This window comes from Dromiciops gliroides, chromosome 2 (assembly GCF_019393635.1).
Source record: "Dromiciops gliroides isolate mDroGli1 chromosome 2, mDroGli1.pri, whole genome shotgun sequence".
In the NCBI taxonomy this organism is placed as follows: domain Eukaryota; kingdom Metazoa; phylum Chordata; class Mammalia; order Microbiotheria; family Microbiotheriidae; genus Dromiciops; species Dromiciops gliroides.
In genome coordinates, this window is record NC_057862.1 from 228,059,694 (window position 1) to 228,087,438 (window position 27,745).

Below are 27,745 nucleotides of genomic sequence, written 5' to 3' on the forward strand. Positions count from 1 at the left end.
TCATTGTCTGTTGGTACTTTGTATTTAACGTTATCACCTGAGATAACTAACTCACTTCAAACTAGGTAACTGTTTATATGTAGGTTTCTTCTCCCATAAAGCTTTACCCTTATCCTGGAGATCCTTGAATGCTACAGAGCTATTGCAAAAGAGCACAAGATCTATCAGGGCCCGTTAATCAAGGAAGGCTTTAAGTTTGGTCCAAGAAATTAACTGTATGGCTGTCATCTGTGAGCTACCTACCCTCTATAAATTCTGAGAGGTTCTATAACAGAAAGCGCTCCACTGAATGGTGAATTTTTTTGGTCAATTATATTTAATACAGAGTTTAATAATTTCCCCTTTAAAATTGTTCTTCTTTCAGGGTATTCATTCAGTCTCCCACTTCTAAGATTTCACGGTTAACTTTGGAGAAATCTCCATACTGGGACCATTATTTCAATTTACCTTTTTTTATCATAAAAGTATTTTATTATTTTCCAGTTGCATGTAAAGATAGTTTTCAACATTTGTTTTCATAAGATTTTAGTTCCAAAGTTTTCTCCCTCCCTTTCCTTCCCCCTCCCCAAGACAGAAAGCAATCTGATATAGGTTATACATCAATTCACTCTTTTGTCTCCACCTCCTTCTCTTCCTCCTTCTCACCAGCCACCTTGCCCCCACCCTACATGGATATATTTCTCCTTATCTGCAACTTTTCAGCTTCCTCTGATGTATTTTCTTCCCCCATTAGAATATGGACTCTTTGAGGGCAAGGACTGTCTTTTATTCATATTTGTATTGCTTGTATTTAACACAGTTCCTGGTACATGGGAAGTGTTCAATAAATACGCTATCCATCTTACGGTCCTTCTCTGTCTCTCTATCTGTATCTATCTTTGGCCGGTCTTCTCATAAATTATCACTTATCAAGCTCTTTCATTCTTTTGTTGTTTAGTCGTTCTCAGTTGTGTCTGACTCTTTGTGACCCCATTTAGGGTTTTCTTGGCAGAGATACTAGAGTGGTATGCTATTTCCTTCTCCAGCTTATTTTTATAGAAGAGGAAACTGAGGCAAACACAGCTAGTAAGTGCCTGAGGCTAGATTTGAACTCAGTAAGATGAGTCTTCCTAATTCCAGGCATAACAGTTTATCCACTGTGCCACCTAGCTGCCCATCTTTGATTCTCCTTATGCAATATCTCTTGCATCTGACCCCTACTCTTTATTCTCATTGCGTCCACCTTAATACAACCCCTCATTTCCACCCACTTGGACTATAGCAACAAGTTCCTAATAGGTCTTTACAACTCAGTTGTCTGCTCCCTCTAATCCTTTGTACTTCTTCCAGATTTACCTTCCTTATCTGTAGATATTATCATACCTTTCCTCTACAAAAAGTCCTTTATTGCTTACCAAATTAACTCCCTAATCCAGGCATTCAGGGATGTCCATAACCTGATGCTATCACAGATTTCTTTCACACTATTCTCCTCTATGTGTGCTATGCTTTAGTCAAAATGGAAACTCTCCCATACTTCCTTTTCCTTTCTTCACATATTTCCTCACAATATTCCTTGTGTCTGGAACATACTACCCACTGCCCCACATTCTCATCTGGTGTCATTTCTACCCATTTTATTAATTCTAACTCTTCCAAGAATTCATCTCAAGTCCCCTCCTAGTTGGTAACCCCTTTCCTGACCTCATGTGGCAATTTTCTTGTACCTCTCATGTTTTGTTTGTCTATGTGTCATATGGCCTAGCTATGCAGTATAAAGACAAGGACCATGTCTTAAGTTATTTCTCCCCACACCTAGTCCAGCGCTCTGTGCTCAGTGAGTGCTTAATGGATATTGAATTAAATTTGTTCATTAGCATTCTGTTGAGGATTTTAGTCTGGAAACCACAGCTTTACTAAGATAGAATAAATACTAGAAACAACAATCTCTACACTCAAAGATGATAGTGTTGATGAAATCACAACCTTGGATAAACCTGCAGAAGGCATAAGTTACTTGAACATAATTAAGTTAATTAAAAACACTTATTAAGCTCTTACCGTGGGCCAGGCACTGTACAAATGAAAATCAGAAGTAAAAAATGTTTTTTGAAAAAGATAGTTTTCTGTATAAGTTATGTCTGTGACTTCTGTGTCCTTAATGTATATGTTTCATTTTCTTTTGTTTCTAATTGAGAGCAAGAAACAAAGCCGAGAATTAAATGATCAAAATGGGAACTATATTTTAAGTTGGAGGGCCGGGCCCATTTAAATTTTGTTTTTGTAGCCCAGTTTTTGCCTGGTGCCGTGTATGTGCTATTTTGGGTTTGTTAGGTTTGTTGTATAGACCTGGGGTTACTTTCCCCTTCACATATTTGGATCGATGGCTCTTTTGTTATATAAAGTCTAAGGAGAGATGTTTGGCACATTGAGAGATTGTGTAATTTATCCATGGTCACATAGACAGTATGGGTTTGAGGCAATACTTGGACCCAAGTTGTTCTGACTTTGGGGTAGGGCCTTGAATCTACTATACCATGCTGTCTTTCACCTTGATCATAGAAGATGCTTAATAAATACTTGTTTAATTGAACTGAAAGTATCCCCTTTGAATTTGGAAATGATTTTTATTTGGCTGGATAAGGAATTATAACTCAGTGCTTTGGAATAATTATTCTTTTTTTTTTTTTTTGGCGGGGCAAATGAGGGTTAAGTGACTTGCCCAGGGTCACACAGCTAGTAAGTGTCAAGTTTCTGAGGTCAGATTTGAACTCAGGTCCTCCTGAGTCCAGGGCCTGTGCTTTATCCACTGTACCACCTAGCTGCCCCAGGAATAAGTATTCTTTTTTTTTTTTTTTTTTTGGTGAGGCTATTGGGGTTAAGTGACTTGCCCAGGGTCACACAGCTAGTGTTAAGTGTCTGAAGCTGGATTTGAGCTCAGGTTCTCCTGACTCCAGGGCCAGTGCTCTATCCACTGTGCCAACTAGCTGTCCCAGGAATAATTACTCTTGAGGGGACAGAAAGAAGGAAAAGAAGGAAGTTTGAAAAATCAGCCTATGAATAACTGTATAGATGAACAACCCGTGATCGAATTGATGTGAATGAAAGTTAAGTATGGGATGTAAAGAAGAGCCTTTTTCTTTCTTAGTCCTAGGAATCTGATAGGATGATTTCCATTATAACTTTACTTAGTATCGTAGAATAGATGTGTTCTTGAAAAATCAAGTATGAATTTAATTTCTGTAGCTTTCGGGGCTTCCTCAATTAGGCAATGACTCAAGAAGTCAGAAATGGTTGGGGTGGGGGGGTAAGAGGTATAGCTTTTAGGCTAGTTAATGTTTTGGACTTTTTGTATTTAAAAAAACCTCTGAGACAAGGGCAGCTAGGTAGCACAGTGGATAAAGCACTGGCCCTGAATTCAGGAGGACCTGAGTCCAAATCTGACCTCAGACACTTGACACTTACTAGCTGTGTGACCCTGGGCAAATCACTTAACCCTCATTGCCCCCCCCCCAAAAAAAAGAGTAATTATTAAACAAATGACCAGTATCATTTATAGAAAAAAAAACCAAACAAACTCTGAGACTAATTGATAAACATCCAACCAGATGATAAATACCTACACACTCATACAACCAATATCACCAAAATGAAGGGGTATGACTACTCTTCCCTCTCTGTTTCCATATACCCCAACAGATCACCCCTTTATTATTTCTTTTGTCCTTGTTTCAGGAGGATGGTAAAGAAAAGATGATGAATGAGGGCCAGGTTCTAGGAAGTGCTTACTCTCCAAACACTCTCATGTCTCTGCTTGCCACAAAAAAATTTATCCAGTTTGATGGTATCACTTTAGACTTCCATTGATAGCTTTCTCAAGGTACATGAATCATCCAAATCATTTAACAGAAACTTTGTAATTCTAAGAAGACAAGCAAAAAAATAATTTATCAAGTGTTTATTATTACTTTTATTACTTACATATTTGGTTGTTGTTGTTATTATTTTTTGTTTTTTTGTTTTTTTAGTGAGGCAGTTGGGGTTAAGTGACTTGCCCAGGGTCATACAGCTAGTAAGTGTGAAGTGTCTGAGGCTGGATTTGAACCCAGGTCCTCCTGACTCCAGGGCCGGTGTTCTATCCACCGCGCCACCTAGCTGCCCCTACATATTTGTTTAAAATCAAACATGTGATACAGTAGAGTCCTATTCATATATATAGTTAGGTGGTAGAGTAGATAGAGTACTAGACTTGGCATTAGGAAGACTTGAGTTCAAATTCTTTTCAGGAACTTACTAGCTGTAAATAAAATGACCCTTAGCAAGTAACAACCTCCTTTAAGTTCAATTTCCTCATCTATAAAATGGTGGTTAAAAATAGCACCTACAATAGGACTGTTCTGGCAATCAAATCACATAAGATATGTAAAACATTTTGCAAACCTTAATGCACCATATAAACATTAACTATTATTACTATAGTACATGAAAGCCCCTTGTGTAATCCTTATGTCCTTTAAATAGGACTTTTATATAGGGAAACTGTGTGCTGTAATGGAAATAATCCTAGCCTAAGAGTTAGGAGATCTGGGTCCTATTTCCAAATCTATCAGTAAGTGCCTCTTTGATCTTAGACAAGTTCCCAATCTCACCTTGAAGCTTAATTGCCTTATCTGAGATTAAATCTCTAAATTTCCTCCCTTCTGTAAAATTCTATGACTTTGTATCTATTCTTACTCTTTAATATTTTTATAGAAATAATTTTTATATCTTGAATTTTATTATAGATTATGTTTGCATTTTTGTTTTGTTTTGCTGAGCCCTTCCTTGGTCAAGGACACAACTCCCCCAATTATTTGTTCTTTTCTTGATCTGTCATGTATATACTGAGCACTGCCTAAGCAAAGTGAGTGAAGATAAAGATAAGATTATAAACTCCTTGAAAATAAGGACCATCTAGTAGTAGTAGTAGTAGTACTCAAAAATCAGTGTAATTCTGAGTGAGATGTGATAATTACATGAAAGAAATATAAAGCTCTTTGAAAATGCCACTTTATGGGGCAGCTAGGTGGCACAGTGGATAGAGCACCGGCCCTGGAGTCAGGAGTACCTGAGTTCAAATCCAGCCTCAGACACTTAACACTTACTAGCTGTGTGACCCTGGGCAAGTCACTTAACCCCAATTGCCTCACTAAAAAAAAAAAAAAAGAAAATGCTGCTTTACAAGGATACACTTTATGTTACAGTTTCCATTGTGGCAAAAAGTAAGGATTACCTCATTTATGTTGGCATAATTATTTTCAGCCTGGTAGTGCCACATTAGACATGCTGTCAGACTTCATTTACTCAAATGAATAATAATAATAATAATAAAATTCTGATTTTCTTCTAGACATCATAAAAAAATGAGGGAAGTAGAAAGTGCCCCTCCAAAACAATTTTATTACTAATTTTTAAAAAGATAAAAATTTTTATTACTGATTATTATTGATTGACATTATTATCAAAATTGATAAGAGCAGTTATTACAGGGCTTTGTCTCCTACAGTCAGATGTTTTTATCCTGAGATTCCTAAACTTGTTTTGTCGTTTTTGTGGTGGTGATGGTGATAGTGTTAGTATTTTGATAACTGTATGATTATTTTCCTGTATAATTCTATGTATTTTATTTTCTGCATTTAAGAACATTATTCTGACAAAAGGCCCTTAAGGCTTTACTAGATGGCCAAAGGGGATTGTGACACAAAAATGGCTAAGACCCTCAGACCTACATAGTACTATAAGGGAGCCTGCTTTTATTCCAGATTACAGGTAAATCTTACTTTAAGAAACTATTTAAGGACAATTAGGTGTTGAAGTGGAGAAAGCACCGGCCCTGGATTCAGGAGGACTTGAGTTCAAATCTGCCCTCAGAGACTTGACACTTACTAGCTGTGTGACCCTGGGCAAGTCACTTAATCCCCATTGCCCTGCAAAAAAAAGAAAGAAAAAACTTCACACATACATACATATACACAAATCCATATGTATGTGTGTGTGTGTGTGTGTGTGTGTACAGACAGATATGTCTATGTGTATATTTATACCCCCATATGTATATATGTATGTGTGTGTATGTATATGTAGATAGCCTTATTTACACAAATTAGGAGTGATCCTTCACCTCAATGAAGGATTTCTCCCTTTTCAAAACAGTTGATCTCTGGGTCTATTACATAGTCACCTTCCACAGGGCATTTAAAATAGGACTGTTTGTTTAAAAATTTAAATATAACTTCCCTGGAACTAATCTATTGCATAAACTGAGGTGTTACCTGTCTTTGGGGCATTGGTGGAGAGGGTAGGGCAAGAGTTTGAGACTAAAGTCCTTTTTCATTGACTCACAATCAAATTTGCTTTCTCCAGGCTATACTAAACCTTTTGCTCCAGTTCATTGCCCTCACTCTCATTTCTGGAGACCAGTAATAACTGCATGCAGTAATAACAGAGGCTCACTGTAGGACAGCATATAAAGAATGGAAAGATATAAACTTTAAAAGAGTAAAATCTTTAAATTTGCCTTTAGAAAGTAGCCTTTGTATTAAACTGCTTTAAGATCTAATTACCCAGCTATTGTTTGCCCATCCAGAGTGCTTTTGTGTAGACAATTGCTCCTAAAATTCAGCAAGTATTTTTAAAAAATAGAATCAAAAGCAGGATATTTGTATATAGCCACTGAAATGTCCTTGTTTGTCAGCTTCTCCCTACTCTCCCTCCCTCTTAGGGTGTGTCGGTGCTGGGAAAGCCAGTGAGTTAACCTGTCTGGGGGTGTGTGTGTGTGTGTGTGTGTGTGTGTGTGTGTGTGTGTGTGTGTGTGTGTGTTTCATATTGGCCCATCCCACACAGACAAGAGGACTGAGTGGCAGACAGACAGCCTTGGGTCCTGCTCAAGCATGCAAAGTGCATACCTACACAGGCACACACGCAGACTCATTCACCCCCCCACACACACAGTCACATATACTACCACCTCAGGAAGAGACTGAGCTCCACTGCCTGCGTGGGACTGGGGAAGTACTCCGTTCTGTCATGTTGGTAAGTACAGTGAGCAGAGGACTCCATTCATCTCATTTAAATGCTTCAACACTGATCCTTCTTGTTGGTTGTCCGAACCAAGATTAGAGCTTTTGCTTTTGTTTCTTTGGTTGACTTCTTGAAAGTTATGGAACAAAGAAATGCCTCTTCATTTCTCTGTGATATACTCGAACTTGTAACCTGATATCATGCTCTTAGAATGAAACTTTACATTACCTTGCTGAGTTGGAGTTACCCTTTGTCCCTAAAGGAAAAGGTTACAGAGATTTATTAAAAGGTTTTGAGGGGAGAATGGTGCTTTCCAGTACCTGTGCAACTCTCAAAAAAAGATAGCCCTTAAATGAGGCTGTATGGGTGCTCTGCCTTTCTGATTTAAAAAAAAAATACAACAAAAAGGTAATTAAAAGTTTATTGAATTCAAGTAGTTGGGGGGGTAGGGGAGGGTTTGAGAAAGTAAAAAAAGGCAAATTAATGAAATTACACAGAGACTCTTTCTATGTAAGGGGTAGTGCTTTGTGGAAGAACAAGCCACAAGAAAAGAAATCAGAATTGCAACATATGACATTTAAAAAACAGGGATCTTTGTAAAATAGTATGTAGGATGCTTTGGAGGCAGAAGGAGGTGGCCAGGGGAGCAGGTTTTTTTTCTGTGTCAGCAGTGCCAAGGGCCTCTCTGTTCACTTGCAGTGGGTGAGAGAGCGATTTATTTCAATCAAGCCCTGCATTGTTAACTAGGGGCATCTGTTTCAAATATTTGCTCTAAACTTAAGAAGCTGATGGCATTGGCATGTAAAAGAATGTAACTGCTGCCCTCAGTTTGTAAAATAATTCAGACTTTGAAAACTGGGTGGGTATGGAGAAGATTTCAAAGCAAGAGAGAAAGATGTTCAAGGAAAAGCTGATGTGTCTGGAGCATGGGGAGGTAAATTTGATACACGGTATTTTTTTCTTTTACAGCCCTGTTATTTTTAAACAGCCATGTGAATTGCATCTTGATTACATTAGAGTGTGAAGTAGCTAAGTAGTTTTAAAGAAAAATGGTCCAGGAAATCTGAATAGGAATTGCTCAGGCCAGAAGTGCTGGTATACTCTCACAGTGCACATGTCAGTCTGATACGTATGCCTGGTCAGCTTTCTCTTTGCAAACAAATATAACACTGGCTTTTATTTGGAACCATGTGCATGGTCAGTTCTGGAATTTAAGCTGTGGGGCAGTTTATACTTGTTAAGCTGGATATTTCTTGGGTAGGGATTGACAGTGTGTTATGAACATGATTCAAGGTTGTGGACCCTTGCTCATAAGAGGAGGGGAACACAGGATGGTGCCCAATTTTGTCCCCTTTAACAACAACTAGCATTTATATAGTGCTTCAAGGTTTGCAAAGTACTTTACAAATATTTTTTCATTTGATGCTCACAACAACCTTGTGAGGTAGGTGCTATTATTATTATTATTATTATTATTCCTATTTTGCAGAGGAAGAAACTGAGACAGACAGGGGTTAAACAACTATTATGGTTGTACAACTATTAAGTGTTTGAGGCCAGATTTGAACTCAAGTCTTCCAGCTCCTGGTTCAATGCTCTATCCACTGCTCTACCTTTAAGTACTAAAATTGCAATATTCACAAATACTTTTCGTGTGCTGCACCCCGCCCCCCCCCCCATCCCATCCAAATCAACTGTTGAACCAAACAGGTCGGGGGAGAAATAGTTCTTCAACCAAACCCTCAATTTTTCAATCAAATGGTGTGAGTGTGCCTGTGTGTGGGGAGAATAATGTATATTATACATTTCAGCAAAATCAAACCAAGTCAAGTAAAAAAAAATGCAAAAATTGCTTAGGTGTGTGCTAAGCCACACATGCTATGACTGTACATGTCTCTCTACATGTAGTGACCATAAGACAAATGTCCTATGTATGTTTGTGTGTAGAGATGGCAACACTCAAAAGTTGTGGGAAGAGCTGGAGCAGTAGTGATGAGTCTGGGGATCAGGCATGACTTAGGTTAAAGACCTGGTTTGATGGTATCCATGACAACAGTATGAAGACCTTGGTCCTAGGGAAAAGTTCATAACTCTCCCTCCTTCTTTTCCTTGAAGTCCTTGTAACACAGGTAAAAATAACCTCGGTAAGAGAACTTCAGAAAGAACACTGAATGTGGAATCAGAGGGAGGGAGTCTGTTGTTCAGATATGTCCGACTTGTTGTGACCCCATTTGGAGTTTTTCTGGCAAAGATAGTGGGATGGTTTGCCAGCATGGGTTCAAATCTTACCCAGTACGACTTTGCAGTCATCAGCAAGGCCATTAACATACTCTTTAAGCCTCAGTTTATTCCATTCTAAGTAAAACTAGATGGTCTCTTAGGGCCCCTTCTAGCCCTAAATCTACAGTCCTGTGTCTAAACACTTAGAGATTGTTACTCTAGAGTTGGATCAGACCTAATTCTGGAAGATTTGGAAGTTCAGCTTCTGTCACTGATCAGATACAAACGAAAACCACATGGATACCTATGGTATTTTAGAAGTGATAACCATTCACTTCTTCTTTTTTTTGGTGAGGCAATGGGGGTTAAATGACTTGCCCAGGGTCACACAGCTAGTAAGTGTTAAGTGTCTGAGGCTGGATTTGAACTCAGATCCTCTTGAATCCAGGACTGGTGCTCTATCCACCGCACCACCTGGCTGCCCCTTAACCATTAACTTCTGGTAGCTATTTTGCTCAGCATGTATAGCAAGTTACATATTTAAGTTCAAAAGCTTCTTCGTGCCCTCCAAGCTCATTGTCCTCCTATATCAATTACTTATGAGTGTGAAGAATGAATGAAAAATAGAGTTTATACAGATCTTTTCAATACCTCCTATTAATTTTGTGGTGCTTTGGGGGTGTTTCTCAATCTAGTTGCCTTTTACTCCTGATAGTGTCATTGTTTTTGTCTTTTTCCCATTGATCTTACTAGTGTGTTGAAATCTGTTACCATGTAAATAGAAATGTGTGTGTGTATTTTGTGTACATTTTTTTTTTTTTGCAGGCAATGGGGGTTAAGTGACTTGCCCACGGTCACATAGCTAGTAAGTGTCAAGTGTCTGAGGCCAGATTTGAACTCAGGTACTCCTGTATCCAGAGCCAGTGCTTTAACCACTGCACCATCTAGCTGCCCCGTGTGTGTGTATTTTAATGTTAACCAAGAGAAAAAAAATCTTGCCATCCAGCTAGATGTCATAGTGTATAAAGTACTTGAGTCTGTAGTCAGGAATATCTGAGTCCAAATCTAGCTTCATGTCATTTTACCTCTGGCTTATTTCCCTCAACTGTAAAATGGCACCTACCTCCCAGAGTTGTGAGGATCAAATGTGATAATATATGTATATATGTAAATTACTATGCTTGGCACATAGTAGGCGCTTAATAAATGATTATTCCCTTCCCTGATTTAGCAACTCAGTTTAAAGCCTTGTTCAGTTATCAAAATCCCTCCATGGATGTGTATGGATAACTAAGCTGTAACTTAGTGTTAGAGATTTCTCTAAGTCACTAAGAGGTTACAAAATCTGCCCATGGTCACACTTGGCTTGAATCTAGGTCCAGAGACCAAAATTGTCTTCTATCCACTATTCCAGGTTTTTCCTTTCCTCTCCCCTGTTCCTTTCTATGTGTGCTCAAGTGCAAGGCTGTGTGTGTGTGTGTGTGTATGTATGTGTGATCTGAATGGATTTGTGATCTCACTCATGGAACTATTGCCTCAGGGGTGCAAGGGATCCATAACTTCTTATCCTATGTAACACTTATCCATATCCTATGTAACACTTATCCATGTTCTCCCATAAATCATATGGTGGGGGGGGGGGGGCGGGAGTTCACTCAACAGGCTGAAGGCCTTCCTCTAGATATTGGAAAATTCCATGGGCAACAAAAAGGCCAGAGACTGAGTAAAGACTTGTATATACAAAAATATTTATTGTAGCACTTTTTTGTAGTAGCAAAAAACCTCTGGTACTTGATAGGTACTTATCAGTCGGGGACCAGCCGAACAAATCATGATATGTGAATGGAATGGAATGGAATGACAAAAGGACAGATTCAGAGAAGCCTGGGAACACTTTTGTGATCTGATGTACTATGAAGTGAGTAGAACCCAGGAGAACAATTTATACAATGAGTACACTAATTTAAAGAAAAATAACTTTGAATCACTTGAGAACTCTGACTAGAGACCAGTCAAGGGTCCAAAAGACTAATGATCAATCAAGCTTCTTTCCTTTTTCCAAAGAAGTGACAGGCAGGAGGTATAGATTGAGGCATTTGCATTTTCAGATGAAGCAAATCTGGGAGTTTGTTTTGCCTGAATATACTTATTTGTGACGAGGGAGGGCTTTTGATTTAGAGAGATTAGTGATGATAAAGATTTCTAAAAAGAAAGGAGCATTGATGAAACATTGAAAATATAGAAGAGAGTAGGGGGGCATTTCAAAAAGGGACACTGACTAGCAGGACAGTGTTGGCATTATCATGTGCTTTAAAAGAAAAGCTTTAGGGGCGGCTAGGTGGTGCAGTGGATAAAGCACCAGCCCTGGATTCAGGAGTTCCTGAGTTCAAATCTAGCCTAAGACACTTAACACTTACTAGCTGTGTGACCCTGGGCAAGTCACTTAACCCCATTGCCCCGTAAAAATTAAAAAAGAAAAAGAAAAGCTTTACAGAGCAGATACACACAGTTTTCTGTTGTGTATCAAAGCATTCTTGTTTCATTCATAATAAAAAAAAGAATTAAAAAAAATTTGTATAACAAGGTAACACTCAGGCCATACATCTTTTATTCTTCATTCTCACCCTATGACCAGTCCATCTTTTCTGCCATTGTTCCTGAACAGACTGTGTCAATCTACTCCCCAGTGTTCTCTCTCATCATCCTTGTAATTATCTGGGCCAAAATGCCTCTGCCTAGCCATATTCCTCTGTGTATTTTTTTCTTTCAATAGAATTTAAGTTCCTTGGTAGTCAGCTCCTCAAGATGGCAGAGTTAGTAGAAGCAGAACAGGCAGGCTCTCTCACAACTATTTAAGCAAGGATTAAAAAAAAAAATCAAGCACTTAACAGAGAAATGATCAAGGAATCCAAAGTGTGTTTTGCCAGCCCCGGTGCACACAAAGAGATAGCTAGCCTATGGGTATTATTAGGTTAGGGGCCCAGAAAGAAAAGGTCTGGAGCAGTAATGGAAGCCTTCCAGCTCAGGGTCTAGGGCTCAGCATCTAGGCACAAGCAACGAAGGCTACACCTGAAACTGGGTGGCTGCAACCCCAAACTGGGGCTCAAAAGCATGCAGATGCTCAGATATAGAAGATGATCAAGGCATTCCCTGGATTAGCTTGCCCCAGTACAGACCAACCCACATAGCCAGAAAGATCTGCTGCTGTATTCTAAGCAGTCTCTGTGCATCTTCTTCAGTTGTTTTTCAGTCTTGTTCCACTCTTCATGACCCCATTTGGGGTTTTGTTGTCAAAGATACTGGAGTGGTTTGTCATTTTCTTCTCCAGTTCATTTTACTGATGATGAAACTGAAGCAAACAGGGTTAAGTGACTTGCTCAGGGTCACACAGCCAGTGAGTACCCTGAGGCCAGATTTAATTTCAGGAAGATGAGTCTTCCTGACTTGGGGCAGACACTCTATCCAACCACACACTTAGCTGCCCCTAGGCTCCATGCATACCACACCCCTTAAAGTGGAGGCCATATTAAGTCCCTTATTAACGGTATGCAGAACATTCCTTTTGGTAACCCAAATGCTTGGCCCTTGAATGATATAAAGAGGAAGGAGTCAACTATTAGCTGATGACTAAAATAGCATGAGCATAAGCATGCAGTCCTAGCACACACCTTCAGATTTTTTCCTACATCTTCTCATTGTACTCCTACTTACTGACTGCTCTTTTAGATATTGCCCTTGATGTTCATTTTAACCATTTCTTGTCATCTATGCAAAAACTGAAGGGCATTGGAAAGTTGTCCAGATAGCTCCTACAGAAGCTGTGGTCCAGTGGTGAGGTGGAGTGTGGTGGGGGAGGAGTCACAGATAAGGCTGGATACTGAGGCCTTTAGTTTCTCCTGACTAGAGAGAGAAATGTGATCAAACATTGACAACCACATTTTTCCTAATCCTAGGTGGAGCTGGAATCTTCCTCTAATTATGGAGTTACCTCTACATGTTCATTCCCAGTTCCCTATCATCCCAAACATAGAAACTTTAGGTGACTGATTTATAGATAGCAGCTAGGGCAATGAGATTCAATTCTACAATTAAGTGTTTAAATGGAAGATAAGAAAGTAAGTTATTTGCAGACAAGGACAAGTTCTTTGCAAGGACAAGTAAGTTCTTTGCACACAAGTATTTTTGCCTTTCTTTGTGTCTAGTGCTCAGTACAGTATCCAACACCGAGGAAGCATTTGATTAATTGATTGAAGGCAGTAGAGCTGTCTTTCCCTGGGGCTGACCAGAGCACCATTGCATGCAGATGACAACATCTGCCTAGCCTGGCACTTAGGAGGCATTTAATAATTTATTGGATTAGATGGAAGAATTTAAAGGAAAAGGGGTTTATTGCAGTAGGCATATTTCTCAACAGATAGAGTTAGAACCAAAATTTCCATAGAATAGTTACCCTCATCCTCATCATAGACACACATACATTTGCTGAATGTGCCCAGGAGCATCCCACTCACCAACATAGGGTTGCCTGGGATCCGGAGCCCATTGGGAGTGGGGGTGTTTTTCCCAGTCTCTGAGAAAACCTGGTTGCTACAGCTGCTATCCCTGCTACACCTACTTCCTTCTACTTTCTTCTCGATTTTTCCCTGAGATTCTGATGCCAGAGGAAGAAGGAAGCATATCACCTGACTTGGTTACCTAATATTCAGGGCATGAGCTACTTCCAGACACTCTGAGGTGCTGCCTCATCTACATCATGGTAATTTTTGTTGAAACACTGTTCCTGTCTAGATCAGGTGAGTTGTCTGTCCTCCTCCTTCCTGCTTCCAGGAAGCCTGCCCAGTGACTCTAACTGGCTTCAACCCAGTCATGGAAAAGTCACCTAAACCTTCTCCCCCTCCAAACCCTCATCTTTTCCCCTTACCAAACTTTGATTCCTCTGGTCACTTTTTTCCTCCTGGCTCAGTCCCTGGTATTCTACCCTTAGACTCTGGTTGACACAGGAAAGGAATAAAAAAAAAAAAAGAAAAGAAAAATTCAGTTTTAAATTCTAAGAGGTCACTTTTGGCCACCAGTCCTTAAATGCTACCACCATTTCTTCACTGAGCTAGGGGAGCATGATCCATCTGAAATGTGCCCTTTTTTAGCCATGAAGATAAGGCTGAAAAAGCTTTTTCATCTTTTAGGACAAGGGGAAGGCTTTCATAAAATGGAGGCCTTTGCAAAGTTTGTATATTGAAAGCAAAGATTAGGTGGTTTTTTTTGGGTTTGGTTTGTTTTGTTTTTACGGGGCAGTGAGGGTTAAGTGACTTGCCCAGGGTCACATAGCTAGTAAGTGTCAAGTGTCTGAAGCTGGATTTGAACTCAAGACCTCCTGAATCCAGGGCCAGTGCTTTATCCAGTGCTTTTCTTTCATTTGTTTGATGAATAAAATAATGTCCTTTATTATTCAATATTCAATAAATATTCCCCTATACAAAAATCACCTATGTGCAAAACCTCAATAAAATGTACTGTGTTTGGAAAGCAGTTTGTAACTTTGCCCCAAAAGTTACTAAACTGCACATATCCTTTGACCATGGGAGTATCACAACCTTATCATATACTCCTAGAAGTATCATAGTGAGTCATTTCTTTGGGTTCATGATGTACTTCTTTGTTATTCAGCATCTCCTTCCTTGGCAGACAAAAACCCAGGGTAACAAATGAGAACTTTATTGTTTGGCAGAGAATGTACCTAACTTCTTTTCCCTGTGACCCATTCCTCTTCTGGATTATTTATTTGTTTGTTTGTTTTAAAGTGGGTTGTGTGGGCTGGGAAAGATAAGAAACCAAAGTTTTAAGATGTAATTGAGGTTTTTTTTTAATTTCAAATATTTTAATGAGTTCTCTGCCAGGCGTTTAAAACACCAGTTTGCGAGGATAGACTCCATTGGAGAGAGAGAATACAGAACGCAGGTAGCCACAGAGCTGAGGAATCTTCTTGATTTGGGGCAGGATCTGAGAGTCCACTGCTTTCTGAACAGCCTTGCGCTGCTCTGTAATCTCATATTTCTCTTTCTCTGTGTCAAAAATCTCTCCTTCTTGGTGTCTAGGTTTACGGAGCCTCTTCTTCTTGAAGTAAGCATCAGTAAGATGATTTGGAATTTTCACATATGAAAGGATAACATTGGTAGAAGTGGCAATGACAGATTTCTGATGGGTTCTTCGCAGAGGAACACGGTTGATGGTCAGAGGTCCAGTCACCAGTAGTAAGCCACTAGCCAGCTGCTTCAAGAAAACCACTCACTTGCCCCTGTGGCAGCCAGTGAGCATGATCAGAACCGTGCCTGGGGTGATGCTAGATCAGAGTCTCCTCACATGCTGGCTGAAGGGCTTTTTGCCACGATTGAGCAGCTTTCTAGGCACATCCTCGGTAGGGTAATACCTAGGAAATTTGCAGATCTTTACCACTCGGTTTCCTCCATTCTTATCCCCACCAACTGGCTTTGAGATGGTAGCAGGTACCTTCTCTTTCTTTTTCCTTTCAATACAGGTTTTGGGTGCAGTGTACTTGCGTTTGTACATGGCCCACCTGGAATACATGGCAGACCTTGAGTATCTGCCGATCCCTCTGGCCAGGACTGGGTTGCGGCTGCAATGCTTTCGAGGCTTTTTCATCACCTTCTTGGCAGCATCTTCCTTTTTGGGCTTCTTTTCCTTTTTTCCTTTTTTCCTTTTTTGACCTTTTTTTCCTTTAGCTCCTTTGGGGGGTTTTGGCCCGCCATCTTGAGAGGCGGGAAAGAGACTTAAGGTCCGGACTTCCCTGTAATTGAGGTTTTAAGTCACGTGGGCAGATTGTACTGATACTTATTAATAGTAATAAGGTGCTTTATATCTGGCAAAGTACTTTACTGTCTTCTGTTATTAGTCATCCTTCATCACTGGATCCCTAATTTATGGCTGGGGAAATCAAGGCACATGGAGATTAAATAATTTGCCTGAGGTCACACAGACTTTGATAAATAGACATTAGCACTTATGATATCTGGATTTTTCTAGCTTTTGTCTACCTCCCAGACTCATACCTACTGGTCTATTCTTTAATTATATTTATGAGAGGTGGTTTATTGTTATAAAGAGCTTCTTGCATCTTTAACTGATTGTCCTGTAGACATTTTTAAAAAATAATATATTTTATTTTCCCCCAATTACATGTTAAAGTGCTGCAGACATCTTAAATACAACATATCCAAAACGGAACTCAACTTTCTTATCAACCTCTTTACTCCTTCCAAACTTTCCCATCACTGTCAAGCACACCTATATCTTCCCAGTCCCCCAGGCTTAAAACCTAATTGTTATCCTCAACTCCCCCCCCCACCTCTCACCTCTGGTGCTCCCCCCGCCCTCCCCATCACAATTTTTGTCAAGGCAGGTCAGTCTTACCTTTGTGAAATCCCTAGCATACTCTCCCTTCTCTCTTCTGATATTGCCACCAACCTTGATGCAGGTCCTCATTTCCTAAAGCCCAGATCCGACCATGTCACATACTTCACCAGCCCCACTCAGGTAAACCCTAGGGACTCCTTATACCTATAGGATCAAATATAAAATCTTCTGTTTATCATTCAAAGAGCATCTTCCCACCGTGCCCCGCCCCCCCCCATACATGCATACTTGTCCAGTCTTCTTGTACCTTCACTCCCATCTCCCTCCACTGTTTATTCCTGGACACTTTTGTTTGTTTGTTTGTTTTGTTTTTTAATTTTTGCAGGGCAATGAGGGTTAAGTGACTTGCCTAGGATCAAACAGCTAGTTAAGTGTCAAGTGTCTGAGGCTGGATTTGAACTCAGGTCCTCCTGAATCTAAGGCCAGTGCTTTATCCACTGTGCCACCTAGCTGCCCCCCTATTCCTGGGCATTTTTACTGACTATTTCTCACAAATAAAATGTTCTCCCTCCTCATTTTCTACCTCTTGGCTTCCCCGGTTTAGTCCCAGCTAAAAAACCATCTTCTATAGGAAGCCTTTCCCAGTCACTCTTAATTCTGGTGTGTCTATTGATTATTTCCTATTTATAGGTAGGACTAGTAGTAGGATGCCCATTTGACAAATGTGGAACTGAGGCTCAGAGAGATGAATAGCTCAAGTAGCTGATGTGGAACTCAAACTTTATACTTCTTCCCCTCCTCCTGGTATTTGAACTGGCTCAATCAGAGGGAATATTAGATTGTCAAATAGGATAGTCTGGCCTTAAGGTTTTTCTAAGTTAGTTTTTTGTTTTTGTTTTTGAGGGTCAATGAGGGTTAAGTGACTTGCCCAAGGTCATACAGCTAGTAAGTGTCAAGTGTCTGAGGCCAAATTTGAACTCAGGTACTCCAGAATTCAGGGCTGTTGCTTTATCCACTATACCACCTAGCTGCCCCGCTCCCCGCCTCCCCCCCGCCCAAGTCACAGTTTTAATGACCAGAATTCATAGGGTATTTTTGAATGTTACCTGTTGAAGTCTACCCATTTCTAATCTTAATTTCCAACAAAAATGGGGGAGGCAGGTTTGAGGATCCCTTTGTTTCCCTCAGGCTGTGGTTGCTTGGTATACTTACCCACTATGCTGACAGCTATTGACTGTAAATGCACATTCATCCACACTAACTGCCTGGAATAAATCTGTGATCAATTTGATAAGGAATAGGTATACTTCGAAAATTTTATGTGATAACTGGCTTAATGAAATCGAGTTATTTGAAGGAATCTTTCCAGTATAGCCTAGATGAAAACCAAATTTTCATTTCTGGAGGCATCACAGTGACACAAGAATAAAGCTGGTTTGCAGTTAACCAAGTTGAATAGCTTTTCTTTTTTCTTTCTTTCTTGCAGCATCCTCTCTAGCCTAGCTATTCTGGTCTCAAGATATTGCTTTTAGAACAGAATGGAGTAGATTTCTCCACTATAGCTGCCCTTTTGAAGGAAGGAAAGAACGATGGCATTCTAAGAGTTAATGTCCATCTGCTTATTGGAGCTTTTGTGGAGCCTGTTAGGAGGGATTTGGATGTGGAGAACGACAGTACTGCAGTTTGCCCCTGAATCACATTCCTTCTGCTACTATAGCAACAGGTTGAAAATTCTGCCTACATTGTGGCAGCCTCCCTTCAAAAATTCCTGGTGTGCAGACGGCTTTATTGTCTATAGGACAACTGTCTTTTCTATGAACTTTCAATAAAGCAGCTTCTTCTTAGAGATAAAGGGACCAACACAAAACAGGGTCTAAGTATCATGGAAATGGAGAGAGAGAGAAAGAAAGAGATTAAGTTTTGATTGGAGGAGTATTTTGCAATCATTTTGCCCTCCAAAAGGGTTGGGGGAGAACCTAGTTTAAGCTAAAAAACTATAATTTTCCTCCCAGCCTCCTTTCTTTTCTTAATAAAGCTTTTATCTTAGTCCCCTCTACTACCCTTCCCCCCACCAACACTTCAAAACCATTGTCAAGTATCACCATTTTGATAAGTGGTGTTACCATTAAATGTTTATTTCCCATGTTCACTATTAAACTGGAGATGGCTATGCATGGACAGAAGATCTAGGTTTCTGTTGTCTAAGGAAACCAGGGTGGGTTGAATGCTAAAGAAATAAAGATCCTGTTTCCAAACAAATTAGCGGTGTTGTAAAAAAGAGAAGAAAATGAGGAAAGGAGGGCTTTTACGATAAAATGCCATGGGATTGCCAGGAGGCTTCACAAGCTTTTTCAGAACCAGCACTTTTGTTTGGGCTACTTGTAAGAAATCTCAGTGAGTCAGGGGGGCAGCAGGCAGATAGGGTGTGATAACCAGGGAAAGGGCTGATGGGGACAAAGCCTGTAGCTTTGTGCTATCACAAGACTAGACATGTGTATGAAATAAGTGGACACCATTGTAAAAAATCATCTTTGGGCCATACTTTAGATAGATTTGATCAATATTCATACATAGAAAAAAATTGTTACCTTAGATAATTGGCTTTCATTTTGCATTTGGGTAGTGAAATCTGGTAATGAGTTTCTATAGCTAGCTTTTCATTGCAAGAATATAATACTCAGCAGTGGTACTTGGGCTTCAGATTCTGCTAAGGATATGCTTATGTTTAACAGGTCTTTAAAGACCCCTTTAGAGGCAGCTGGGTTGCCACTGTGAATAGAGTGCTAGGCCTGGAGTCAAAAAAACCTGAGTTCAAATGTGGTCTTAGACACTTACTAATTATATGACCCTGAGCAAGTCAGTTCATCTCTGTTTGCCCCAGTTTCTGCAACTGTAAAATGGGAATAGTAATAGCACCCTACCTCCTAGGGTTGTAGTGAGGATCATTTTTATTGTTGGGGGGGGCAGGGCAATGAGGGTTAAGTGATTTGCCCAGGGTCACACAGCTAGTAAGTGTCAAGTATCTGAGGGCAGATTTGAACTCAGTTCCTCCTGAATCCAGGGCTGGTGCTTTATCCACTGCACAACCTAGCTGCCCCCAAAATAGCATCTGTTGTGAGTATCAAAGAAGATAATATTCATAAAAGCACTTAGCATAGAGTTTGACACATTGTGTGTACTTAATAAATTCTTCTCCTTCCTTTCTCTTTAAAAGATAATAAAAACCTACCAACATTTCTATTAATAAGATTCTCTCTTCTTTGGAAACAGTATCAAGTCATCTTATTTCTGTTTTAAAATTTCTTTTCTTCCTCTATTCCAACATATTCCACTTGGCAATTGGATTTACATTTGCCATAAGATTTTTTCTGAAGTGAAACCTCCTTACTCATCAATCCAATTCAACAAATATCTATTATTTATTTAATATGTGACAGGAACTGTGCTAGGTATTAGGGATACAAATACAAAAATAAAATGGGACTGCCCCCAATGCATTTACATTCTACTGAGGGGGATATAATATGTATACAAATAATTAAATACAAAATAATGCAAACTATTTTCCAAAAGTAGATGATCAGGAAAGGTCTCTTGTAGGAGGTGGTATTTGAGCTTTATTTGAAGGAGCTGGATCTGAAGGAGGCTAAGGATCCTCAGAGGTAGAAGTAAGGAGCAAGTGTGTTCCAGGCATAGGAAAATAGTCTGGGCAGAGGAAGAAGATGGAATGCTTTGTTAGGGAACAGCTAGTAAAGCTTCATAAATGCTTGTTGATTGATTGGAAAAGAAATTGTGTAAATGAAATATGCAGTACAAAATAACACTGGAAAAGTGAAAGGTAGGTTAGAGCCAGGCTTGAAATAGCAGGCTGAGGATTTTATATTCTATCCTTGAAGCAATATAAGGAGCCACTTAAGATTTTCAAATAGGGGATTGACAAAGTCAGGTATCAGTTTGGTGTTTTCATAGAGGATAGATTCCATCAGAGGGAGAAATGGGAAACAGGTGGGTGGTGATACAGAAATGAATAAAGATAGATGATATGACTAAGAGAAATGAAGGAGAGAAAAGTCAGTGATGATTCCAGAATTGTGAGCATGAGCAAATAGAAGACTAGTGTTGACCTTAACAGAAAAGGGGAAGCTTTGAGGTGCGATAGATTTAGGGGAAGAGTTCCATTTTAGACATGTTAAGTTTGAGACACCCATGAGATATATTGATGGAAATGTCCATTATGTAGTTGATGATATAGGACTGGTGTTAAAGAGAGCAAGGCAGGATAAGTGGATTTGGAAACAAGTTGCATAGAAATGATAGTGGAACCCCTGTGAGCTGACAAGGTCACTGAGAGGTCACTGTGTGTCCGTCTGGAATCTTGCATTAATTTATTTTGGAGTAATGGAAAGAATAATCCACTGAAATTCCAAAGACCTGGGTTGTAGTTCAGTTCCACATGACCTTGAAACATCAATCTACCTCTCTGGACCTCAGTTTCCTTATTGATAAAAGAAGAGTGATTGAATGACCTTCAAAGTCCCATCTAACTTTAAAACAAATATGCAAAAAAAAAAAGAGACATTAAAATGGTTTAAAATAAGAAGAAAGATTTTTACATTTGCCTTCCCTCCTCTCCTTCCCCATTTCCTAATCTATAAAGAAGAATTAAAAAAACAAAAACCCTAGTTTTTGCTGATCATAATGGAGAAAAGGATTGGCTCCCTTTCACTGTCCTGATTTCCAGGCAAGTTTTATGGCTTTCATTATTCTGTTGTTTGGACTAATTAATCTTTTGTGAAACCCTCTATGCCCTTAATGGAGGGGAGAGAAGAGACAGTGAGTGAACATAAATTCCTGAGACATATGTCCACAAAAGATGATATAAATAAATATTTGTGGATAGTGAGTAAAGAATTGAGATGGGATTCCCCAAGCAAGCCTTATGGAATAGTTTTCTTTGTAATTAATGTGTGCTTAAGGCTTTTTGAACATGACAATTAAGGTTTACAAGGAAGAACCTGGATCGAATAATTATTGCTGAGACTGGTTGCCACATGGATGCTACAAATGGTACAGAGGGCTCTCACCCAGAACACTAAAGTGGACTGTTCTAAAATTCTTTGTACTTTTAATCCCCAGAGTGTCTATTTTAAGAGACTGGATGGGCTTATATAAAGTAATAGAGTTATAGGCTATAGTGGGGAGGGAGGAAGCATTGTGAAACCAGAGGTATCAGGTTATACAGTTTCACCTAAATGAAGAATAAAAGGTGATTTTGTTTCAGATAGTGGTAGGTCAGGTCTCCATGTTATAACCAGTAGTTGAGAGCCAAGAATTCCTGAATCGATGATTGAAATGGACTTTCAGCCAGTTAGGGTATGGCATTTAATTTACAATGAGCCCTAATAGAATATTGAATATAGCCTTTTGACCTCATTCTGTTTGCACTTTAAAGGATTTGCCCAGGAGAATTTTACCTAGTGGCTTAATTTCTTACAAAAAAGTACCAGATGGAAGTCTCTGAGCCTAAAAGGTATATTTTTATCTCCAAAACAGGGGTAATGTTGGCAGTAGATGCAAGTTTCTCCTTCCATTCTCTTTCTCTAGAGGAGAGATTCTTAACCAGTTTATGTGCCGTGGTCTCCCTTAACAATCTGATGAAACCTATGCATCCCTTCCCATGTTTTCATAAATGTACAACATTATGTGTAATCACAACTACATTAAAATACAATGATAAAAATATTAAAAACAAGTCCATGGACCCCAGAGTAAAAATCCCTGTCTAGAGTATTAAGCTGAACACCTGTAATCTCTCTGAACAGCTCCCTGGAGCTATCTCTGCATTATTCCCAACACATGTGATTATCTTCATATTTGTCTCAGTTTACATCTTAAACATCAGCAAGGCTGATTTCTTTCCCAAGGCCATTTCAAAAGTGGATATTTGACTAAAATCAAGAAGTGCTTCCCTGTTGTTTGTTGAGGAGAGAGAAAATTCCCTGAATGAGGAAGGGAGAAACCCTCTTGGCTTATAATGGGTGTCCACTGACTTTAGGTCCACCTCCCACATACAGTAGTACCTTTAAAAACAAGATATCCTGAGGATTGTGGGAAAATAGCTCCATGACTGAACCTAGAGGAGCCCAGATCTACAGGTATCCAAGTAAAAAGCTCTAAAAATGAACCTTAAGGTAGAATGATTTAAAAAAAAAAAGCAGAAGGGAATCAGCAATAAACAACTCAATCCAGTGCCAGATTTCACAAAAAGTGACTATAATCAATTCACAGTTTAAGCAACAATTCATTAGTGTGCCCAAGCTCCCACAGCCCTTCCAATAATTGTCAGTATCATTTTCAAACTCATCTTTACCACTCTGATGAGTATGCAATGGAATTTGAGAGTTCTTTTAATTTGTATTTCTCATGTTATTAGTAACTTAGAGCATTTTTATGTGGTTGTTAATAGCTTACCTTTCTCCTGAGTTCTGCCTGTTTATATATTTTTTAAACCATTTATCAATTAGGGAATAATTATATTCTTTTTTTGTATCAGTTTTCCCTAGATCTTGTATATCAAACCTTTATCAAAGACATTTACTGCAAAGAGGTTTTTTTTACCACTTACCTACTATATCCCTTTTGATATTCTTTGATTGGTCAAGAAATCTTCCCCTATCTTTAGTTATAGTAGATATCTATTTCCTTGCTTTTCTAATTAGATTATGGTATAACCTGGTATATATTGGTCTCCTATCCATTAGAACCTTGATCCATATCTAGTTTTTGCCAGACTGCTTTCCATTTTTTCCAGCATTTTCTGCTAAATAGTGAATCCTTGCCCCAGTAGTTACAATACTCGATACCATATAGAAGTCTTTTGTGTGCTTTTTTAGGTCATTCTGTAGATATTTTATGGATTTGGTCATTTTTTTAAAATGAGGTTTTCTTTTCTATTATTGCCTTTTAGGCTTTCATATGATTAAATTAAAATACTCTTGGGTTTTTTGAGGATTTTGTAGCCCATAACTTGACTGATGCTAGTAATTGTCTTAAGTTAGTATCTTTGATGATTCCAAGGATTTTCCAAGTATAGCATCATATCACCATCAAATAGGGATAGTTTTATTTCTTCTTTACCTATCTTTAATTTCTTTCTCTTTCCTTATTGTTGTTCCTAGCATTTCCAGAACTAGATTAGATAATAGTGGGGAGAGGGCATCCTTACTTCACTTCTGTATTTTTGGGGAAATGGTCTAATATATCTCTATTGCATATGATACTTTCTTTTGGTTTTAGACACATGCTTAGCATGATATTTTTTACAAGATTCCTTTATGCCTATACTTGGCAGGGTTTTTAGCATAAAAGAGTATTGTACTTTGTCAAAGACTTTTCCTGTATCTATTGAGTTGATTGTGTGGTTTTGAAAGCTTTGGGTTTTTCATATGATTGTTGGTTGTTTTCCTGATGTTGAACCATTCTTGTATCCCTAGGATAGGTCCCACTTGGTCATAATGAATAGCATAATGAGTACTTTTTGGATAAATAGCTGCCATCTGTTTGACATTATTTTGTTTAGGATTTTTTTCCATGTAAATATTATTTTCCAGTTACATGTAGAGATAGTTTTCAACTTTTGTTTTTATAAGATTTCTTGTTTCAAATTTTTTTCCCTTCCTCTCTCCCCAAGACAGCAAGTAATCTGATATAGGTTATATATGTACAATCACATTAAACATATTTCTGCATTAGTCATATAATGAGAGAAGAATCAGAGCAAAAAGGAAAGACCTCAAAAAAGAAAAACAAGAACAACAAAAACAATAGAAATAGTATGGTTTGATCTGCATCCAGATTCAACAGTTCTTTTTTTTTTTCTGGATTTGGAGAGCATTTTCCATCATGAGTCCTTTGGAACTATCTTGGACCATTGTATTGCTGAGAAGAATCAAGTCTATCACGGTTGATCCTCACACAATGTTGTGGATACTGTGTACAATGTTGTCCTGGTTCTGTCATCTCACTCAGCATCAGTTCATGTAAGTCCTTCCAGGTTTCTCTGAAATTCACCTGCTCGTCATTTATTGTAGCCCAATAGTATTCCATTACATTCATATACCACAACTTGTTCAGCCATTCCCCAATTGATGGGCATTCCCTCAATTTCCAATTCCTTGCTACCACAAAAAGAGCAGCTATAAATATTTTTGTACATGTGGGTCCTTTTTTGTTTAGGATTTTTGAGTCGATATTCATTAATAATATTGGCCTATAGTTTTCTTTCTGTGTCTTCTCTTTCCCTGGTTTAGGTATTAGGACTATATTTATCTCAAAAGGATTCTGGTAGGGTGCTTTTATTTCAATTGTTGAGAATAGGAGTACTTAGTATTCTTTAAACATTTGATGGAATTCTTTTGTGAATACATCAGAATCAGGGAAGTTCCCTTCCTCTCCCTCTTGGTGGTTCCTTTAGAGCCCCATTTATTTCATTTTCTGCGATTGGGCTATTTAAGATCTCTATCTGATCTTCTGATACTTTGGGTATTTTACATTTTAAAAATATCCTTCTATTTTGTGTTTTCAGTTTTATTAGCACATAACTGTGCATAATATGTTCTGATTGCTCTTTTTATTTGGGATTTCTGTGGTATCACTTTGCTCATTTGCTTTTTTATTGATTTGATTTTTTTTTACTTTTAAATTAGATTAGCTAAGGATTTACAGTTGTATTAGTCTTTTCAAAGAACTAGTTTTCAGATTTATCTATCTTTTCTACGTAGTTTTTTTCTGGTTTCCAATTTATCTATTATCTCCTCTTTTATGCTTATTTTAGGTTTGTTTATTTGTTTGGATTTCTAATTTCAAAAAATGCACATTCAATTCATTAACACTCTTCCTTTTCTATTTTGTTAATGTATGCTTGTAGGGATATGATTTTCCCCCTGAAGACTACTTTAGCTGCATCTCAGGAATTTTGGTATGTTGTTTCATCATTATCATTTTCTTTTACATAATTATTAACTATTTCTATTATTTGTTCTTTGACCCACTCATTATTTAGCTTTTTATTGATAATTGTCCATTTGTATCTTTTTTGGTACCCTAAATCAATTACCATTTTTATTGAGTTGTGGTCCATAAAGAATATATGAACTATTTCTGCCTTTTTACATTTGTTTACAATATTCTTGTGCCCTAGTACATGGTCTATTTTTTAAAATTTCCATGTGGTGCTGAGAAATGTTTTTTTTTCTGTCCTATTTAAAAGAAGATACCACAAATTTTTCAACTCTAGTTTCTCCATCATTTATTCAATTACCTGTTTTTCCTTTTGTTTATCTTTCATTTAGACTTATTCAGAACTGAGGGATATTAAAGTATCCTGTCACTATTGTGTTATTATCTATATTTTCTTGTAACTCAGATAATGGTTTTTTTATGAGTTTGGATACTAAGGCATTTGGAGTATATGAACTTATTACTGATATTATTTTGTTGTTTAGCATTCCTTTCAGCATAATGTTTCCTTGTTTATCCCTTATTATTATTATTATTATTATTTTTTTTTAGTGAGGCAATTGGGGTTAAGTGACTTGCCCAGGGTCACACAGCTAGTAAGTGTTAAGTGTCTGAGGCCGGATTTGAACCCAGGTACTCCTGACTCCAGGGCCAGTGCTCTATCCACTGTGCCACCTAGCTGCCCCCCCTTATTATTTTTTGAATGTTTGTTTTTGCTTTGTCAGATGGCATGATTGCAACTCCTGAGTTTAGTTGTTGTTGTTTTTATTCACTTGATGCATAGTACATTTTTTTCATCCCCTCAGTTTCATTTCGTATGTCTTTGTTTTTGAAATGTGTTTTTTGTAAGCAACAGATTGTAAGATTTTATATTCTTATGGATGCTAGCAGTCTGTCACTTTTTTCTTGTATTGGATTATTTAATCCATTCACATTTAAATTTATGAGTTAAGATTTTCTTCCTTCCATCCCTAATATTTTTTAAAATTATGATTTTTTAAAACTCTTCTGCCATAAGCACAGTACTATGTTCCTTCTACTATTTTACCTTAATCCTTTTAAAGGTGGCCCTGTTCTCATTTGCTCTCTTTCCTTCACCTTTTCCCTTTGCGGTTTTGCTCAAATGGTTCTTTTTTTCTCCTGCTTTTATCTGGTTATATGATTTTGCCCCCATTTTTTCCTCAGTCAAGGAGATTCCACCTTCCTCTCCTCCCCTTCAACTAATTTTGTTCATTCGATTTCAAAAATTTCATTGTTTCTGCCCCTTTCCAAAAAGGATGCCTTTTATTATCTTCATTATCCATCTTCTCTTTTTGTCTGCTCTAGGCTCTCATTCTATGATTCATAAACCCTATCATTACCTAGTGTTTCTTTATTCTCTGTATTCCCCATGCAATCAAAACATCCAAGATAATCCATTTGAGCTTTTCCCCAGTAGGCAGTTTCTGCCATTGCCCTATAGAACTTGCCCCACAGATTCTGCCTTTCCATTGACCCTCATTCCCAGAATAATGCCATGTTGCCAGTATTAGTTTTCTTTCTTTCTTTCTTTTTTTGTGGGGCAATGAGGGTTAAGTGATTTGCCTGGGGTCACACAGGTAGTAAGTGTGTCAAGTGTCTGAGGCTGGATTTGAACTGAGGTCCTCCTGAATACAGGTTTGGTGCTTTATCCACAGTTTTCTTTCTTTTCTTTTCTTTTCTTTTCTTTTCTTTTCTTTTCTTTTCTTTTCTTTTCTTTTCTTTTCTTTTCTTTTCTTTTCTTTTCTTTTCTTTTTTTAACAAGAACCAAGTACTTTTGTTCCATGAGTTTCAGGTTGATTAATTGTTTTCATATGTTTACACCTTCCTGGAGCACAAGGTCTTGATGTCAGGAAATACAGGATCATAGTTCATATTATTTAGAGTTGGGAGGCATCTTAGAAATCATATAGTAAAGTCCTGGCATCTTATAGATAAGGAACTTATGTTCTAGAGAGGATCAGAGAATGATAAGGGTTTTTCTATCCCAACCAAGGCAAAAGATGTCTCCTTTTCCCCTCTAATTTTCCAACCAGAAGTGAGCTCTCTCTGCCAGCACCATGGCTTATTTATAATGGCTAAA

At 38.3% G+C, this 27,745-nt stretch overlaps 1 protein-coding gene and 1 pseudogene across 2 annotated transcripts in view; one reads left to right on the forward strand and one right to left on the reverse strand.

Moving 5' to 3' along the window:
- The window catches only part of STON2 (stonin 2), a 194,908-nt gene that overhangs the window by 109,764 nt on the left and 57,399 nt on the right, over positions 1-27,745 (forward strand). The window lies entirely within an intron of this gene.
- Positions 15,157-16,022, reverse strand: LOC122743512 (annotated as a pseudogene).